This window comes from Anser brachyrhynchus, assembly GCF_964034855.1.
Source record: "Anser brachyrhynchus genome assembly, chromosome: 2".
Lineage (NCBI taxonomy): Eukaryota > Metazoa > Chordata > Aves > Anseriformes > Anatidae > Anser > Anser brachyrhynchus.
This window is the reverse complement of record NC_137695.1, coordinates 145,609,108-145,626,534: the sequence shown is the minus strand read 5'-3', so window position 1 is coordinate 145,626,534 and position 17,427 is coordinate 145,609,108. Positions and strand designations below refer to the sequence as shown.

Genomic DNA, 17,427 nt, shown 5'->3' with positions numbered 1-17,427 from the left:
TAATGTTTTATATCTGCAATTTTATATGTATATATTTGAATGACATGACCGGACAACTAATAGAATATAATAATTCAGTTAGAAGAGACCTATAAATATCACCTAATCCAGCTGGTGGTCCCTGACCACTTCAGGGCTAACCAAAAGTTAAAACACATTATTTAAGGGAATTATCCAAGTGATTCTCAAACGATGACAGGCATGAGACATCAACCACCTCACTAGGAAGCTTGTTCCAGAGTTTGACTGCCCCTATGGCTGTTCAGCCACTTCATCACCCATTGTAGTGTGAATCTGTTTATCTCTCAGTTGGACAATTTGTCCAGAAGGATGCTGTGAGGGACAGTATCAAAGACCTTACTGAAAACCTGAAAGAGTACATCCAGTCTTCCCTTCATCCATTAAGCAGGTGACCCTATTGTACAGAGATCAAATTACTAAGATAGAACTTGCTGTTCATAAACCCATGTTGAATATGCATGATAAAAGGTTTGTTCTTTAAATGTATTTCCATGTTGGACAGGATAATCTTATCCATATTTTTTTCCAGGTACTGAGGTAAACCTAGCAGGTCTGTAGTTTCCAGGGTCTTATGCTCTTCTGGTAAACTGGGATAATGTTGACTGGTTTCCAATCAGCAGGGACCTCCCCAAGACCTTTGTTAAACTGTGAGAGGGGTCCAGCTGTAATGTCTACTAATTCCTTCACTCTGTGGTGAATCCTGTCAGACCTCATGGGCTTATAAACATTCAAATTAACGTTCCCTTACAATTTCAGTGACCAAAGATGGAAAGTCATTGCTCCACCAGTGATGGTCCTCAAACTCTGAGGTCCAGGCAGCCCAAGATCTATTATTAACATTAAAAACAGAGGAGAAAACAAAAAACAAACAAACAAAAAAATTAAACGCCACTGCTTTTTCCTCATCCCTTGTTTTTAGGTGACCATCTTCATGAAGTAGCAATCTAAGGTTTTCCATAGACCTCCTCTTGTAAACATACTTGAAAAAAACTTTTTTGTAATGTGACACCACAGTGGCCAATGACAACTCAAGCTGAGCTTTGGCTGTCTTGTTTTCTCCCTACACTTACTAACTGCATCTCAGTAATCTCCCTGTGAAGCCTGACGTTGCTTCCGGAAATTATATATTCAGATCAAAGGGCACATCCCTGCGGACCACAAACTTTGCTGAACCCTGGATATGATTCCCGAAAAAATAAGTCTGAGCTTCATCTTCTAGTAAATCTGCATTCTTGGATTTCCTTTCCAATGGAAACCAAATCACAGGAAAGCCAGTGATATTCGGTATGCAACTAGTTCCACATTGAGATCCACGAACTCGAAAATCCACCAGCTTCAATATAGCCTATGGTAATCAGAAGAAAATTCTCAAAAGCACAGAATGTGAAAAATTAAAATCTATCACATGGATTGTAGAATGATAAAACAGAAAAACATGCAATCCCTAATATTTTATAAAAGTGTTCTCTCTTTTTTCAGGATGCATTTGATATGGTCACATCACTAGTGAAGCAGGTCAAGAAGTCTCTCAGTCAGACTTTTTATGCAGCACCCCTGGACACTTCAAACAGCTATATGAAATGTAAAAGTATTTCAAATGTTGTTTCTTATTAATAGTGAACAGTTAGTTCCCATATTACTATACATCTAGCTGCTCCAAGAGAGAGAAAAAGGATTTTAGCCTACTTTATGAATAGTTCATTACAGGTATGACTAAACTGCTAAATATATTTATTCTAAACAGGAAAAACATGCTGCACAGAAATATATTTTCCATAGTGAGTTGACTGCTTCCAGCCCATCTAGAATTGTTTGAGTCTTTATGTCTCATCATAGAATAATAGAATGGTTTGAGTTATGGTTTGGAAGGGACCTTAAAGAGCATCTAATTGCAACCCCCCTGCCATGGACAGGGATGTCACCCACTAGATCAGGGGCCTACAGCCCCATCCAACCTGGCCTTGAGCACTTCCAGGAATGCAGCATCTACAACTTCTCTGGGCAACCTGTTCCAGTGCATCACCACCCTCATAGTAAAGAATTTGTTTTGAATATTTAATCTAAATCTTCCCTCTTTTAATTTAAAACCATTATCCGTTATCCTATCACTATACTCCCTGATAAAGAATCCCACTTCAGCTTTTTTGTAGTCCCGCTTTAGGTACTAAAAGGGTTGTATAAAAGAAGTTAAAGGATTTCAGTCTGAAGTGTCCAAATAGTAAGATGGCTATGATATATCAGAATGCTGCTTATGGTACAGAAGTGAGAGTATGTGCTGTGTCTCCTAAAGAGCAAAATGAAAGTTGAAATCATACTGGAGAAACATCAGAAGCTAAACCTGGTCTCTATTTTATCATAACCTTGAAAGAACCACATACAAGTTTCATTCCCGCCCCCCCCCCCCCAAAAAAAATATATATATATATTTTGTTCACACCAAGAAACAGATAATCTCGGAATAAATTAGTATTTATTAGTATTTTGGATGATCAGTAGACCAACTCCTGGGGCAGAAGATAAATTATTGAACAACATTAGTGTAATTAAAAGTTGCTTCTGTCAAAAGAACATAGATTTTCATCTATCAAAAGCAAATTGTCAGGTTCTGGAATAAATAAATAAATAAATAAATAAATAAATAATAAACAACCTTTAAACAAGGATGCAAAGAGGAAAAAAATACCAACACAAATTATACTTGAAATTTTTCTCTGTCGTTAGTAGGTTTTCAAGATTCCTTTCAAGTCAACTCCTAGCTAACATGGTGAGGGAACATGTCCTGCACAATTTGTCCTCTAAGTATCAGTTCCAAGTGTCAGGTCTTTCACTAGGAAACGTTTTTAACAGTCTCGCTTTCCACTGGCTATCTACTGTGTGTAAATAGAACCCCAAAAACATATATTGGCTCCCTATTATTCTTTTTGTTACTTAGTACAATTTATACCATTTTATAGTAGCATTGTTACCTGACAAATGCATGTCTTAGCCAGACAAGCATGACAGAAACTGTCTTTGATTTACTTTTCTTTTATGAAATCTTCAGTTTTATTTGACACTCTGTACTCCTCCAAAGTATATTGCTTTCAAAAGTCTTGAGAGGTGGCAGCATTATTCAATATATTTCTAGGTTGTCTGTATTATTTTTAAGCCCACCGTTACATACTTTAACATCATTATGAGAAGAAACATTTATTAAACAAATAGTATATTAACCCTGCAGTGTTCCATTTATTCCAAGCATTACAGAGAGAAAAAAAAAAAAAAAAAACAGAAAAATAACACAAGATATGTTAGATAGGGTTGATTGATGGCTTGCTTTTGCTTTGCAAGACTTGTACCTTCTTCTGTCATGGAGTTAGTTTCAGGGAAATCCATCATCAGTAGATAGAAGGAATATTCACACTAAATATACTATATTATTAAATACTATGGTGTTGAGGAAGAAAGAAAGAAGAGTTCTACGTTATTGATTATGTGGGAGTTACCGAAGGTTCCTATTATCTCTGTAGAATACTTGTCCTAGCAAGTACTGAATATAACTGCTCCTGAATTTTAGATCATCTTGTTTGGGAGAAACTCTCACATTTGAGAAAAAGCATTACACAACTTTTTAGAGTTTTTTATGTTCCTTTAAAAGCAAATATTGTTTAAATATAGCTCCATTAACAATGTAAGGTTGTACTGACTAAATGATGCTGAAGTGATCAAACAGGATTGTACCATTCCTTGAATCCCTGCTATTTTTATAACATTTCTCACAGGTATCCTTCTATCATTTATCATTTAAAGAAAAGGAAAGGAATCTATCAAAATAGGATTCACAGAACAAGAGATATAATTAATCCATTATCAGAAACTTTAGCAGGGATTACAGTAAAAAGATAAACTTCAGATTTTCGCAGAATCACAGAATGGCCAAGGTTGGAAGGGACCTCTGAAGATCATCTAGTCCAACCCCCCTGCCCAGCAGGATCACCTAAGGCACACTGTGCAGGATGACATCCAGGCGGGTTTTGACGATCTTCAGAGAAGGAGACTCCACAACCTCTCTCAGAACAACCTGTTCCAGTGGGTTGCCACCCTCACAGTAAAGAAGTGCCCTCTCATATTCAGATGGAACTTCCTGTGATTCAGCTTGTGTCCATTGCCTCTTGTCCTCTCACTGGTCACAGCTGAAAGACTGGCTCCATCCTCTTGACACCCTCCCTTCAGATATTTATGTATATTTATGAAGTATCCCCTCAGTCTTCTCTTTTCCACACTAAACAGACCCACTTCTCTCAGCCTATCCTTGTACAACAGGTTCTCCAGTCCTCTAATCAACCTAGTAGCCCTAAGGTATTCCTCAGGTATTCTTCAGTTCCCTGACACAAGTCTAAAATATGAGGAATTCTGAAGGGTAAAAACATCTCCTTATGGTAGTATATCAAAACATTCAGTAAATATTATCTTTTAATGTCCCTGAAACATTTTTTTCATATGTCTTCAGCAGCTGCATGATATATTGATATATTTTCAAGATACTTGAAATTCATAAATTGTATTATACATCAATGAGTTACTGCATTTATCATAAGCTCATATTTTTCCTTGCAAATAATTTCATTGGAATTTTACTACAGTGTTTCAAGGATGGTTTTTGTTTTGGTTTTGGTGGTGGTGTTTTTTTTTAAAGTAAAAAAATATATATATATATTTTTTTTTCTAAGAGAGACAGTATGCCTTTGGCGTTCTTTGCTTCAGTAACATAGTGCTGACTCACATTCAACTTGTTTTTCAAAGAGTTTTCTGCAAATGCTGGTAGAAAAATGATAACTAACCATAAATGCAGGAACTACGTGAAATACTGTATGATGGAAAGCTTCACATCATCCTGTTTCCCACACTGTCTGCATTTGTTTACAGGCACTTGAGATGGACCTTGGATATACTGCATTCACAAAGGATATGTGAGAACATCCCACTTTATGATGTCCCCTGGGCACATAAACACTGTTGGCACTTCACTAGACATAGACGTTCTTGCACATAGGCATTACTGAAGCTGAATCCCTACTTAGCAGTCCTTAGGTATTTAGTGCCTCCTCCTACCTTCTTCTTTTTCTCTTATGTTGTTTTCTGTATGTTAATATCTTAAGTCAGGACAAAATGCTGAATGTAAGCACAGCACAATAGGTAGGGTCTGTTACTCTGCTGCATCTTGCAAAATAATGTAAAGATGTGAATGTGTCATTCCAGATGATAGAAAGTTATGAATTCATTTGGGTTGTATATTTGCCTGACACCTAAAACATAGAGGCAGGAATCAGCTGATGGGTGCTGCCAGATCATCAGTGCTAACTAACATCAATTTAAATGTTTACTTTGGCTTAGTACTTCAAATTTGGGTGATTGTAGTGAGTACTGTGGTTTTGAGATTCTGAAGGACTTAAATTCTGAAAGTATAATCTTCCCACACCATGTTCCTTTGGTTTTAGAACGTGGCTTAAAATGTTAAACCAATAAAATGCACTATATATATTATGCCTGAAAATCAGATGTGATTATAATTAATAATCCTGCTACTTTAAAGATAATTTTAAGATCTTTGAACTGCCAATATTTAACTTAGTTCAGTTATGCTCTGTAAAGATCTATAAAATTGACAGCTTTATATGACTAGCTTTGGAGAGTTTATAGCACTGACAGGTCTTCACAATTTCATAGACAGTCTAAAGATATTAAGAAAAAAACCTCATGTAATGGAAAGACATTGTGTTTCTTTAAACCTGTCAGCAAATATGTAAATTCAGAAAAAAAAGTTACCTTCTTTTTCTCAAATTCTCATTATATAGAAACAGTGTAGTGTAAATTAGGGTAGAAAGTAGAGAAAACATAACATTTTTAAAGTAAGTGATTGAAAGCAAATCATCCAGAAATAGAGATGTGAGGGTATATGAAAAAAAAAAAAGTGAATAGAAATCACTATCGTATATGAGACACAGGAGAAAAAATGAAATGGGATTCAGAGCAATGTCTCCCAACCTGCAAATGAATCTGGCTATTTCTTCCTAAGGCTTTTGGAAGATAAACAAAAGTAAAAGACTTTCAGTATTCTCAGATTCAGAAATTATGACTCAGGTCCTCATACAAGCCCTTCACATTTTTTTTCTTTTTCATTAAACTATACATTTGGGGAAATTTTTATTTTCCAGTTGGCTATTCATTTTTCACAGTGTCCTTGACATATTTTGCCTCAGTCGTGATAGTAAAATTTTATCTTTCTAAAGACAGTTAAGATTCTTACAGAATGTGAAGACTGAATGAGTTACATACAGAAACATAAAACACTTATAAAAAGTCAGAGAGATGTTAGCACTGCTTCTTGCTAATCATTGTTTAATATCACATAAGAAGAGGTTCCTCAAAATTATTAAGATTTAATAAGAAAAAGGAAAAATAGATGTCATATTTTGTTTGGACTTCACTCTGGATCCTCACATCCAAGTTCTTTCTGTACGATATATCTATTTTATCATATGGTAGTTTGATTACTACAACATCCTTGACAAATGAAATCTTCCCGTATTCCCCACCAGAAAGTTAATTTTTTTCAGCTAACATCAACAAAATTTTTGAATCCCCTAACTGGCTTATTTGTTTATTTATTTATTTATTGCTACAATTAACTACTGATTTTTCTTAACACATATTGAAGTTTTTCATTTATTCTAAATGGATTTTTTTTCTGATAAATAAGTGTTAATATGCACCAAAATTATTTCAAGGAAGGCTTCTTTTCCTTGCTATTCAAAAGGTTGCTTTAGATGGCATAGGGGTCATGCAATGTCCCCCAAATGGGAAAAAGCATGAATATAAAAATGCATCCAACTTGTATCCAAAATGGAATTAAACTCTCAATGAAATGAACACTAGAAAAGAGTTTGCACAAAGGAATATAGTGAGAGTATTAAAGAAGTCTGCACTGTCTTGAGTTGGGCTGAGCGTACTGGTTTGTTTAGACTGAAGAAAATCGATATTGCAGAATGAAATCATAGTGGCAGGCTGTGGGCCAGCTCCTACTGATGAAATTAGAGATCTCTACAGTGTCTAGAAAGAGCATCACAAAAAAATCTGCCAGATTCTGGAGTTTTGGGCTGATATTTATTTGGCAAGGTATGTTAGGTGTATTCAGGTTTCTAGATAAACATTTCATGCAGCTCTGTCCCAGATGTTTTTCTAAATCCACAAATGTAGACAGGATCCACACAAATTCATATTTCAGTGAATATGATTATATTCAGCAATTTTTTGTTCGAAGGAGAACATTTATTTATCCCACAACTCACTAGTGATCTGGGTTCTACTCTTTAACTAGAGACTTAAAAGCCATTTTGATTAGAAACTGTACTATCAGCATGTACAATACCAGGAATTTCCCAAGTGTGGAGCAATCAGCTATAAAAGAATATTCTTTACGTGTACAGACTACAGGTGCTTAAACTTATGTGTGAAGGAGTCTCAAGTACAGAGTTGCATTGTAGTGTAGTATGAGCCAAAGTTCAAAATAGATGAAATCATTAACATTGAGCATTTTCCTCTCACTTTATTTGTCCATTTCATTACAGTACAGCAACGTTAAAATGATCACATGGGATAAATAACTTTTAAAAATCCTTCTGTATTCAATGAAGTGAAGTTAACTCCCTTTCTGCAGAGATTTTCCCATCAAGATATCTGTCCAAGATGAGTGGATGAGTCACCTTCATCCTTTGGTGAGATGTTTGGCATTAAGAGAAAAAGTTCAAATACCTTTGACCTTTTCTATTCAACAACAAAAGGCCTAAATAATTAGCAAAACACAGATGCTAACTTTTAGCTGGTTAAAGTCAGATAACAATAATCCTGCAGCCAGTCCTCGAACCCTTTTAGCCTGTCTGTCTCATCTAGCACACACAGCTTGTTTTACTATTTGCTGCCTCACAGTCAGCCCTACACAAAGAAAATCTGCCGCTTCTTTAAGAATTTTACCTTTACTTCAGTGTTTCAGATAGACCAACCATCCCTTCTGCACTAATGAGACATGAAAAACATCACACTAAGCTCCAACCTACAGCTATTGGGAAGGCTTGATCTCTTGGCCTTTCTGACATAAGAATAATTTGAACTCTTACTTTATCATTACTAAACAGGACAGATATGAAGGAAAACTAAATTACTGGATGCGAGGGGAAACCTAGTTACTAAGGATGAGGAAAAGGCTGAGGTGCTTAATGCCGCCTTTGCCTCAGTCTTTAGCGGCAATACCGGTTGTTCTCTGGATACCCAGTGCCTTGAGCTGGTGGAAGGGGATGGGGAGCAGGACGTGGCCTTCGCTATCCATGAGGAAATGGTTGGCGACCTGCTACAGCAGTTGGATGTATGCAAGTCGATGGGGCCAGATGGGATCCACCCGAGGGTACTGAAAGAACTGGCGGAGGAGCTGGCCGAGCTGCTTTCCATCATTTATCGGCAGTCCTGGCTATCGGGGGAGGTCCCAGTTGACTGGCGGCTAGCCAATGTGACGCCCATCTATAAGAAGGGCCGCAGGGCAGACCCGGGGAACTATAGGCCTGTCAGTTTGACCTCAGTGCCAGGAAAGCTCGTGGAGCAGATTATCTTGAGGGTCATCACGCGGCACTTACATGGCAAGCAGGCGATCAGGCCCAGTCAGCATGGGTTTATGAAAGGCAGGTCCTGCTTGACAAACCTGATCTCCTTCTATGACCAAGTGACGCGCTTGGTGGATGAGGGAAAGGCTGTGGATGTGGTTTACCTTGACCTCAGTAAGGCTTTTGATACCGTTCCCCACAACATTCTCCTCAAGAAACTGGCTGCTCGGGGCTTGGACTGGCGTACGCTTCGCTGGGTTAGAAACTGGCTGGATGGCCGGGCCCAGAGAGTTGTGGTGAATGGAGTCAAATCTGGTTGGAGGCCGGTTACTAGTGGAGTCCCCCAGGGCTCGGTACTGGGGCTGGTCCTCTTTAATATCTTTATTGATGATCTGGATGAGGGCGTCCAGTGCACCCTCAGTAAGTTTGCAGATGACACCAAGCTAAGTGCGTGTGTCGATCTGCTTGAGGGCAGGAAGGCTCTGCAGGAGGATCTGGATAGGCTGGAGCGATGGGCTGAGGTCAACTGTATGAAGTTCAACAAGGCCAAGTGCCGGGTCCTGCACCTGGGGCGCAACAACCCCAAGCAGAGCTACAGGCTGGGAGATGAGTGGCTGGAAAACTGCCTGGCAGAGAAGGACCTGGGAGTATTGGTGGATAGTCGGCTGAATATGAGCCAGCAGTGTGCCCAGGTGGCCAAGAAGGCCAACAGCATCCTGGCCTGTATAAGAAGCAGTGTGGCCAGCAGGTCTAGGGAAGTGATTGTGCCCCTGTACTCGGCTCTGGTGAGGCCGCACCTCACAGGTGCGCAGGGTGACAATTTTGACTACGTTATTACAAATACACCTAAAATATTTGAATTTTAACTTACATGTTTCTTTAATCATCTCACAGACTTTGTAGACTGCCATCTACCATGCTTGATTATTCACTACATAAAGGACAACAGTTCAAAGAATACCTAGAATAACAAAGCAATAGGGAAGGATATACTAACTAACCTTATTCAGTGACAATCCATGTGGAATATGTTAAAAAATAAATAAATAAAAAAAAAAACAGGAAGAGAGAGAGACAGAAGAGAATTTTGATTGAAACTACCTGCTAGAAATCTTTGGTAATTTCCTATAAAAAACAAAACAAAAGAAATGCTTTATTTCTCAGAGGAGAGGAAAAAAATGCTACACACACACAAACAAAAAAACAATCAAGATTTTAACTCCTAGGCTGCTAAAGCTTCAGCATGCTTTCCCAACATGTAGAACTGCATATCTAATGGCTAATTATTTTTTTGCCACATGAAAATATTATGCAAGTATAGACAAAATTAAACTTTTAAAATCATACTACACATATTTATTTAACATTTATAATAGCTGTAATCAGACATCCGCAGCATAAATTCAATATGGATTAGAAAATCAAAGCAAAAAAAAAAAAAAGTTAGTATCTCTTTTATAATATAAACATGGAAAATTAAAAATATTAATTCACAGTAGCAGTTCAAGAACAACCTCAAATCATGTCGAGTATCATATTCAAGCCAGTAAATAACACTCTTGAAAATAATGTTCTATTTTTCAGCTTATTTACTTTTAAAATTTATTTGATACTATGTGTACAAAACAGCTATATTTCTACTAAATATATATATATGTATATTATAGTTGGCTGTATTATGGTATTCCTAGAAATAAATTCCAAGTTTAAACTCTCTCTTTTTTTTTTTTCATATTTCCTTTCTGTGATTTAATTTCCTGTTTTGTTTTGCAGAAGCTTGCAATTCAGCAGTTTTTGCTGGTATTTTTTTCTCTTTCCACAAAGTACACTTCAGATTGTAATTTTTCTGTTAGATAATATTATTTTCACAGATGAAAGACATAAATAAAGAGAAATAAGGGCTCAGTGTGGAAGATGGTGCAAAGACAAAGGCTAGTGCTGGTCTCAGTGTTTGAAAGAGCTTAATACAAAGTCTAAACACTTCCAAACAACTCCATTGTTGTTCGGAAAGGAAGTAGTATTCAGATTGCTCTGCCTTAAGATACAATTTGCATAGACAAAGTTGCAAGTGTTACAAAAATACACAACACATTTCAAATGTTTAATGGCTGTTTGAATTTGAATTATAATTTTAATTATCCTTTTATTTTCTTGATCTATGCAATTTCATAAATAGGAAAAAATAATCAATGCCTATTCTGGAATCCTTGGTGTTTCATATGGGTGAGAGACAGGAGAGTATATAAAAACTTCTCCTTGACAATATCCAAATAAAATGACGACATTTGCAAGTCTTCCAAATTTGTTTTTCTAGTTTACAGAATTTTGTTACATGCAATAAATTAAAATGTTTTAATTCTCTTCAGATAAATATTATTTGACATATTTATATAGCTATTCTACCAGGACTTTCCATGTTGAGCTCTCCTGTCACCAGAAATGCTGGAATATATAGACCATTGCAAAGCGGTAAAGCATGAATTTTCCTATGTTTCAATAATAATTTATCTTAGAATTTTATACTGTTTCACTTAGAGACATTTGTAATGTATTATTTAAAGAAATAGGCAGGTTTTTTTTGTTTGTTTTTGTTTTGTTTTGTTTTGGTCAGGACCTACCTTAGAATGCTATTCTATATTGAAATATATTTTATTTTCAGTTAGTTATTTCATTGCACTAACAATAAGATATCCACATTCTACTGACTCGGACATAAATTAATGTAAAATGGAACCCACACCAAGTATCAATATAAGAAACTAAATAGTATAGGAGTGTAAATTCACTCATTACCTTGCTGTCTGTGGTATTATTTAGTTGTTAGTGAAAACGTATTTCATTTTAAAAATATTTTGAAAAGCTGGAGATAGATAAGTTTCTTGATATATATTTTTTAAAGTATACTAATTTTAGTTGGAATTTAAAATTAGATGTTGGTCTAAATTGGGAAATCATAAATTTTAACCTAAGACAAAGAAGCAGGAATTTCAAAAACTTCAAACCTCATTTCAAAATAAAAAAAAATGAATTTGAAAAAAATTCAAATACAAAAATACTGCTTTCAGCTTATTTTAAAGGATTCACTGAAAAAAAAAATCGTTAACAGACTTATTTATATTCATTTTTTAGAAGAAGCTTTAGAATTGTTTTTCCCTGATCTAATTTATTCCTAAAAAGTCCTTGCCTTAGAAGCCCCTTCGTTAAAGCCTTGGAACCGATGTAAAGAACATGAGTAAATCAAAGAACATCTAAATAGAAGGTACCCCAAAACGAGAAATGATGACTCTATTCTGTCATTTCACCTTTATTTCATTTTTTTAAAGGGATCTAATTTTCTATTTCAGAATTACATTTCAATTCTAAATGATGGTAATTCTAAAATTACATTTTAGAATAGCTGTAATAAAACTTCATTATATTCCTCTAGATTCGTGATAGTTTAATACCTATTAAATCTCACAGACCTTTTTATGACTAGTCAAAGCAATATTCTCGAGGGAGTCATCTGAACAGGGACGTGAGGTGGTCACTTGTAAAATCCAGGGAAGACATGATTGCAGTTGTCAAGATGGAAGATGATTGTTAGGTCCTAGTATTAGATTTTGGAGGCAGAACAAAGCAAAAGCTCTTAATTCTCCTCTTACCTTAAAAGGCAGTCTATAAAATTTTCTTATCTGAAGAAGTTATATTCAGGAATTACCTCACTAAAGATGTCACTAAAACTTAGATGCGCAAACGTAAGACATATGGCAATAGATATTGAAATATAGCATAATTACTAAAAATAAGGCCTAGAAATAAACCTGAAAATGTTTATTTATGAGTAAATTAAGAAATTATAATATATATTTTAAGAAAAGAAAAGTAAATTGATTTTGAAGGTAAGTATATTTGTCATATTAAAAATAATTTTAAATTTTCCTATAACAAGGAAAAGTGGAAACCTTTTGAAAAATCTAATTTATCTGCCCTCTTACTATGTTGTGTAATCAACAGTACAGCATAATGCCAATGCAGGCAGACAGAATTTACCTACTCTTTATTTGCCAGGTTGTGAGTTTCCCTGTTTCTCTCTGGTCTGGTACATCACACACACACATACACTCACATATATATATATAATGTCTATAATATTACTTGGCTTGGCTCTGGCCAGTGGCAGGGCCCTTATCTAACATGGGGCAGCTTCTGGATTCTTCTCACAGAAGCTACGCCTTTGGCCTCTCCACTACCAAAACCTTGCCACGTAAACCCACTACAAGATGTGCTGCTGGGAAACAAACATCATAATATGGGGAACTGGTAAAAAATGTTTCCTTCTACTCTAGTTCAATACTTGATTAAGTATGCATCTCTTTATCTACCTTTCCTCAAGTCCTGAAATATATGCCATAGTTATTCCTTAACTGCAATTATTCATCCTAACGTTAACACTCAAAATGCCAATAATAAAAATAGAAGTAAAATTATAACTGCAGAGAGGGTGATTTTTTTCCAAACTTTTGATATAAACAAAGAAGACATTTTCCAAGAAAAAAAAGTCCCCAGAGATTAAATAAATGCTAATGACTTCCGTGCTGAAGAAGTAAATGCTCTTTTTTTTTTCACTCAAAACGTTTGATCAGCTTAGTTCTACCTTAAATAATCTTACTTTCATTCTAAGTAAGATATTATGGAAGCTTTAGGATGCACAGGAATATCAGGAGAATACTTAGCATTAGTTTTCTGCAAAGGCATCTTGACGTCAACATCAATTTTTACAACAACATTTTACAGAAGCATGAATAACAGCTCTTCAGAAGCAAGTAGTGAATGGCTGGTGAATATCTGCTTTTTCAGTTAAGCCTTTTTCCACATTCCCTTAAGCTTTGCATCAGTAAAATTAAACCCAGAATCAAACTTAATGCATTAAAAACACGCAAGGGCACGTTTGCTCAAGTCACGCTCAGTTGAGCATAAAAAAAAAAAAAAAAACCTAGGAAAAACCAACCAAACAAAAACACTGCTAAATATTGGTCTGCTGACTTTCTAGCTCTTTTAGCTTATGTTCATTGGATGGGTTTATCGGTGGCATCCTGATGCTTTCACTCACTTGACTTGTTACCGTGTTACCACTCAAACCACATCTACACATAAAAGTTTTAAAGAACTTGTTCCTCTGTCTAATAATACTACTATTTCTTCTTTTTCATCCCAGGTGCCAGACCTTGATTCTCTATTTATTCTGTTTCCTTGATTGACTATTATTTCCCAGAACCCTATCTCAGGCTTAGGTCTTGGCTAACATTTGCAAATATTTTGTATGGGTTTTTTTTGCTCTACATCACATCATGTCTTAAGCTGAAGTGAAATTAAGAGAAATTATTGACAGATCAGAAATCCTTAACTCATCTACACAAATTGGCTACACAGAGTGGACTTTTTAGCAGAAGTATAACCGAATTTAAATCTTACAGAACTTCTAAAATTTTTGTTACTTACGAAGGATTCAAATAAAATCGTATCTCTTCTTCTTCTTCTTCTTCTTCTTCTTCTTCTTCTTCTTCTTCTTCTTCTTCTTCTTCTTCTTCTTCTTCTTCTTCTTCTTCTTCTTCTTCTTCTTCTTCTTCTTCTTCTTCTTCTTCTTTCTTCTTCTTCTTTCTTCTTCTTCTTCTTCTTCTTCTTCTTCTTCTTCTTCTTCTTCTTCTTCTTCTTCTTCTTCTTTTCTTCTTCTTCTCCTTCTCCTTCTCCTTCTTCTCCTTCTCCTTCTCCTTCTTCTCCTTCTCCTTCTTCTCCTTCTTCTCCTTCTTCTTCTCCTTCTTCTCCTTCTTCTCCTTCTTCTCCTTCTCCTTCTTCTCCTTCTTCTCCTTCTTCTCCTTCTTCTTCCTCTTCTTCCTCTTCTTCCTCTTCTTCCTCTTCTTCTTCTTCTTCTTCTTCTTCTTCTTCTTCTTCTTCTTCTTCTTCTTCTTCTTCTTCTTCTTCTTCTTCTTCTTCTTCTTCTTCTTCTTCTTCTTCTTCTTCTTCTTCTTCTTCTTCTTCTTCTTCTTCTTTCTTCTTCTTCTTCTTCTTCTTCTTGTATAATCACAATTAGTCAAGTCTGTTAACAGCATAAAGGAGAAATGGTAGAAAAAAATTACATACGTTGGGGGAACAGATAGGAGGAAGAAGTGATAAACAGAAAAGATAATGAAACAAATAGTAATCAGAAGAAAATAAAACAGAGCAGAAACGGGAGTTTAATAGGTGGAAAAATACAGTAAGGTGGGTAGATTTTGGAAGCACAGCTGAGTATCAGGTGAAGTAGACAAAAATGAGAAAATTTATCTGATGATACTGAAAGAATCAACAGACAAATTATAGTTTCTACTGGTAAAATGTTCTTCTTGAGCAGACTTGGTACAAACAAAACTTGCATTTCTGGGATGCACATTGATCTTAGTCACAATTCATAGGTATTTTGGTTTTGTATCCTTCAGTTTTTTCATACAAAAATAAATAAAAAAATAAATAAAAATTAAGTCCAGAGATTTTGAAGGTCTAGCCAATTATTCAGCAAAGACTACAAACTTGTGTTGTTTCAATTTTAGGTTATTGAAACTCAACTAATACATGTATTTTATTAACTGTGGTCTTTTTTATTAGAATAGTTCCTGTGGTTGTCTCATGCAAGTGGATTCTTTTATTTGTGTAGTTATCCCCACGACTGAACTGATTAAACAAACAAACAAACAAAAAACACAATGCAAATACTTGTTAGAAGTAATTTGGATTTTACTTTCTGAGTTTGCTAAGAAGGCAAGTACCTTTTTCATACATATTATTTAAAGCTTCTGCTAGCCTAACAATCAAAAAGAATGGAATTTAATGTCCCTTTTCTTGTACCCTTTAAAAATTATACCAGGCTTCCTGAACATGTTTTCAGAAATCTATTTCAAATGATTTATAAATGGCAGTAGGAAAAAAAAAAAAAAAGATTTTAAAATGTACTGATTGTAACCATATTTTATATGATAAAGCATATCCCTTTCCCTTTCGTTGGATGGACAAGCAAAAGCTAGTTTAATGCCTATTTATAAAGGTTTTTTTTTTTTTGTTTCTAAGTGGTTTCCTGAATTTTGTTCAAGTCACTGAAGAATCAAAATATGACTGTAGTTAATCTTTGAAGCTCACATGGAATGGTTGGTAATAACATCTGGATTTATGCTTTTGAACAGTGGGCTATTTTCACAAATTACCTTTAGGTTTCTTCACAAAGACAAACATTTAGTCCTATCTCCTTGACAAGCAGAATGGTTCAATGACAAGATTGTATTAACGTCTTTTAAATTAAGCCCTGACATTTGTGAGGTTACTTGGAAGTGCTTGCTTAGGGAAGGGAAACCCGTAACCACATTGTGCTTTGTGAAACGGGTATTTAATTTAAAAAGTCAGCTGTTTTGAAGGTAGATGAAAGGTATATCACTAAGTGAGGTTTCTTCCTAAGTAAGTGTAGCAGAGCTTGAGTGTAATAGAAAAAGTTGAACTTATTTAAGGGAAATCTTAGGTTATCTACGGAGAAGTAAAAAGTGATTTTTGTTTTGTTTTGCTTTGTTTTGTTTTGCTTTGTTTTCAACATTTGTCAATATGGTTTAAATGAAGGATTAGGAAAAGAAATCTCACAGAGATTGAATACGTGACTTCTAATGATTTTTATTAAATAATCCTGTGGTCCACATTAGGCTTCACAGAGATTTGGAAAATGGTTTTAGTAGGAAAATATATATAGTACTATTTCTTTTCCCTTAAATAGGTGGATTCTATTGGATGATAAATAAATAGAGTTTTATTTTGTTAACAATATAACCACGCATTTCATTTATATTAGGCTCAGGGTTTTCTTTCATTATAAGTGACTAGGGTTCAAGTTCATCAAGAATCCCAACGAAATCACTTTTGCAACCCTGTGCTTAAAGCTATCCACATTTTTGAGTACTTTCCTGGAGAGGAAACCAAAAGGCTAATTAAAAGATTTGGATCATAACCACAGCTGGTGGTGTAGCTCCATAATGATTGGTTTTTCATAGAAATTGAGTTATTACCCACACAACCCCTACCCCACTAACACAGTCTGGACCACAGAATTATACCTTGCAAACTGCCAGAACTATGCTCCCTTTATATTACAAGCACAGAAGGAAGGAAAAGTTACTTCCTATTTCTTACTTTTATTTCTCCTTTTATTTTATGAAAATATGTAGCAATTAAGAAAACTCTCCCTGTATTAGAAACTCTTTCTTAGATCTAACCTCATTTCACTTAATTTTAGGCATACCACTTAGGAACATAACTACTGTAATCACCTTTTATAATACTGAGACAATTGTTATTCTACACAGGGTGATGCAGTCCACAACACCATGCTAAGGCTGATTGCATTTCTGAAATAGATCCTTACTGACCAAAAGATGCAATTTGAAGTCTCAATGTATTTAAGCTCATTAATAATATTTACCTTGATTTTCCATCTCTCTACAGACCAAGTTCATTGTGATATATTATTGCACAAAACATAACATAATACCAAATCCTTAAGTTTTTGATATATTTTGAAGTTACGAGTTCTTCTCAAGTTCATAATACACTCCCTTTACCAAGAATGGTTACAAAATGGCCAATAATTGCATAACTTTCATTACACTGCTGCACAGGTGGGTTACAGTTTTCATCTAGAAGATTTACAAACAAGAGCAAGAGAAGAGTCAGTATTCTGAATAACATATTATAGCTGACTGTAGCAAGGTACTATTGAATTATCACA

The 17,427-nt window shown here is 35.2% G+C and overlaps 1 protein-coding gene across 1 annotated transcript in view; it reads left to right on the top strand.

Annotated features, from left to right (window-relative positions):
- The window catches only part of LOC308188708 (uncharacterized protein), a 68,771-nt gene extending 60,302 nt beyond the window's left edge, over nt 1-8,469 (top strand). Inside the window, exon 2 of the mRNA XM_080578065.1 lies at nt 8,267-8,469. The gene's annotated coding sequence lies outside the window, so the exon portion shown is untranslated. The remainder of the gene's footprint in view (nt 1-8,266) is intronic.
- The last annotated feature ends 8,958 nt before the right edge of the window (nt 8,470-17,427 follow it).